General features: G+C 53.1%; 1 protein-coding gene and 1 long non-coding RNA gene across 2 annotated transcripts in view; one reads left to right on the forward strand and one right to left on the reverse strand.

Annotated features, from left to right (window-relative positions):
* GFRA2 (GDNF family receptor alpha 2) overlaps positions 1–3,434 on the forward strand; it is a 106,897-nt gene that overhangs the window by 70,422 nt on the left and 33,041 nt on the right. The window lies entirely within an intron of this gene.
* Positions 1–3,434, reverse strand: part of LOC107181589 — a 21,004-nt gene continuing 17,570 nt past the window's right edge. The window contains exon 3 of the long non-coding RNA XR_001512249.1: positions 1–127. This is a non-coding gene — a long non-coding RNA (uncharacterized LOC107181589). The remainder of the gene's footprint in view (positions 128–3,434) is intronic.

Genomic DNA, 3,434 nt, shown 5'->3' on the forward strand with positions numbered 1-3,434 from the left:
TTTTGTGGCTGTGGACCCCTTTCCACACTTCTGTCTTTGCCTTCAAAGCCTTTGCTTTGTCTTCGGCTTTGGGAGGGGCAGGGGCTTCCTTCTTAGCTTTCGGCGCCATCTTCGTAAAAAGGGTTTTCTGATTTCTTTCATTTTGACATGTTTCTTTGTCTCTGCATTTTGGCTGCTTCCCTGTGTTTGTTTCTATGTATTGGGTAGCTGCTAATTGTCCTTGAGTTGATAGAGTGGTCTTGTGTAGTAGGTGTCCTATAGGGCCCAATGGCTCAGCCTCCCCAATCACTTGAGGTGGACACTCTTGGTGCACCCCTTTGTGGGCTGTGTGCACAATCTTGTTGTAGTTGAGCCTTGATTGCTATTGGTGTCACTGGGAGGAATTGACTTCCAGGCCAATTGGCTGTGGGGACCAGCTGCGACTACAGTGGGAGAGCTGCTGTGCAGGAGACACCCTTAAGGAAAAGGACTTGCTTCAGTGTGGCTTTGGTGCTCACTGAGTCTGTCCCTTGAGTGTGTCACTTATGGATGTGTAGAGTTGTAATCTGGTATGGTCTCACACTGACCACTGGGTGCACTGCCTCGTGGGTCTCCAGGGAGGTGCAAAGTCAGCCACAGCCTGGGGCCACCCAGCAGGAGCTACAGAAAGATCTTCAGATTCCTCTTCTTTGTATCAGGTTTGGAAGTGTCCATGAAAGGCCCAGCTGTGAAGTACTGCATGCTGGTGCTGGTCTTGGGCCTTTTATTGATAGCTTTGGGGCTCCCTGACCCAGCTGCAGCTTGTTTGACAGGTTTTAGGCTGAGACAGGATAGGCCATTCATATGCAAAAGCCGCTGCCCACAGCTTGAGTGGGGTTGTAAATTGGGTGGGGTGGGGTCTCAGGGAATCTCCAGGGTGGAGCAAACAGAAATGGCTGCCAGTCAGCCATGCACCGGGGAGGTCCCAGCACAGGAACAGTGACCGCTGCGAGCACCTCCGTCTGGAAGAAAGCCGCCCCCAAGTTCCTGCCCCAATGCCAAACAGTCCAGTTTCTCCTGGTATGTGTCTGGGTCCCCCAGAGCCTCTCTGGGCACTGGAGCTCAGAGGAAGTAGGACCTTGTAAATTCAGTTCATGGTGCCAGCCTTTTAAGATTTCTAGCAGCCTTTGTGTCACTCACCCCCAATCTGAACTGGTTTTTACAGCCCATAGTTCTTATAGCCCGTATGGACGTCTTTCCCCACCTCTGGAACCCTGGGCTGGGGGTCTGGTGTGGGGCTGGGAACCCTCGCTCCTCCGGGCAGCCTCTGCAGAGGCAATCTCCCTCCCGATTACAAAAGCGGCACACCCGGGTGCCAGCCCAGCCCATTCCACACCTCCTACCAGTCTCAGTGTGCTTTCTTCTTTACCTCTCTAGTTGTAGTACTTCCACTCAGCAGCTTTCCCGCGGTTCTGGATGAGGGTTGTTCTGTATTTTAGTTGTAATTTTTATGTGGTTGTGGGAGGCAGCAAGTATAGGCATTAACCTATGCCACCATCTTGGTTCCTTCCTAGTATTATTCTCTCTCTCTCTTTTTTTTTTTGTTAATCCTCACCCAAGGTTTTTTTTCCCATTGATTTTTTAGAGAGAGTTGGGGAGGGGGGAGGAGAGACAGACAGAGAGAGAGAGAGAGAGAGAGAGAGAGAAGAGAAATATCCACGTGAGAGAGACACATCGATTGGTTGCCTCCCGCATGCATTCCCTCTGGGATTGGGGATTGAACCTGCAACTCAGGCATATGCCCTTGACTGGAAATTAAACCCATAACCCTTTGGTGCTTGGGCCAATGCTCTAACCACTGAGCAAAACCAGCCAGGGCATCACTGAGAACTCTTGAGGCGCTTTTACAATTCCCCTGTTAGCAATTTTCATGTCTGTCCTCACATGCTCTTTACAGCCCTGTAAGACAGGCACTGTTATTATTTCTCTATGTTCAGATCAGAGATGGTAAGTGACTTGCCCAAGACCACACGGCGTTTAAGATGGAGCAGAAGCCTGAGCAGGGCTGGCTCCATAGGCTGCGTTCTTACTGTTACTCTGCGTTCTCTCTCCCCATGTGGCCCCATCAGCTGCGGGGCTTATTAAACTCTGATCCGGGTCCTTCCTAAAATCTATCAAAACAGAGCCCCTGGGTTTGGGGCTCAGGAATCTAGTTTTTCCCGGTTCCAGTGGGTGCTCACAGTGAGGGCTGAAAACTGAGGCGCGCAGCACACCCTGCCTGGGGCCTGTGCCTGGGGCCCGTGCGTTGAATCAGCGTGGAACAGGGCCCATGGAGAAGGCCCTGGAACGTGCAGCCTGACACTAGTCTGCTTCCTAGATCCACCTGCAAGGGGCTGTGCCCCCTTCTCTGCGTTCTCTCGAATCTTTCCAGTGGAGATGGAGTTTGCCAGGGCTGGAGTGTGGCCCAGATTTATCTGCCGGTTACTTGTGTGGAACATCCAAACACTTTTGTTTTAATATCCAGCTGGCATTGGTACTATTAAAATGACCCCTGCTTGTTTATCCCCTGGAAACAATCATCGTGTTTGCTGTGAGTGCAGACAGCCGTTGGAAATGGGACGTCTGCGCGGAGAGACCACTGTGGCGTGTACGGAGCAGACAGATGGGCACATGCTCTTTACAGCCCTGTAAGACAGGCACTGTTATCATTTCTCTTTGTTCAGATCAGAGATGGTAAGTGACTTGCCCAAGACCACAAAAGATGACCCCCAAAGATGAGTGAGAACCCGCTGTGGTCAGTCAGGGAGTGGCCGCGCTCCTGTGTAGGTCTGGCTCTTGCGAGACCTCTGACCCTGCTGGGCACCTGGCCCTGGGGGACCTAGGAGTGGTCCGGCACTCTGAGGAAGTTGAGGCAAAGGCCCCAGCTGTCCTGGCCTGACCAGTCACAGGGACGGGGAGAGCACGGTAGGAATTGTCCCCCTAGCGCTGTCGCTGTGGGGTGTGGGAGGGTTCCTAATCCTCTCCCCCAGGGCAGCCCAGAAGACTTGCCCAGAGGAGGCCCTGCCTGTCTCCCTGGGTAGCGAGGCCCAGTACTGGGTAGGCAGCAGAAACGGAGACCCTGGAGAGTGAAGACCTGTCTTTGGCAGAGTGGCCACACACAGGGTCTCAGCCTGTATCTGAACCCCGCTGGGCTGGGGGTGGGGTGAGGTCAAGGGCCTGTTGCAGCGGGGAGGCTATGGATGAGTGCGAGTGGGACTGAACAGTGTTCCTCCAAAAGTTCATGTCCACCTGGAACCTCAGAATGTGCCCTTATTTGAACAGGGTCTTTGCAGATATAATTCGTTGAGGTGGGGTCATACTGCAGCAGGAGGGGTCCTGAGTCCAGTGACCAGTGTCCTTGTAACAAAAAGAGAGCAAACACAGAGACACCGGGAAGAGGCTGTGTGAAGACAGAGGCAGGGACTGGAGTGATGGAG

This window comes from Myotis davidii, unplaced genomic scaffold, assembly GCF_000327345.1.
Source record: "Myotis davidii unplaced genomic scaffold, ASM32734v1 scaffold448, whole genome shotgun sequence".
Classification (NCBI taxonomy): Eukaryota; Metazoa; Chordata; class Mammalia; order Chiroptera; family Vespertilionidae; genus Myotis; species Myotis davidii.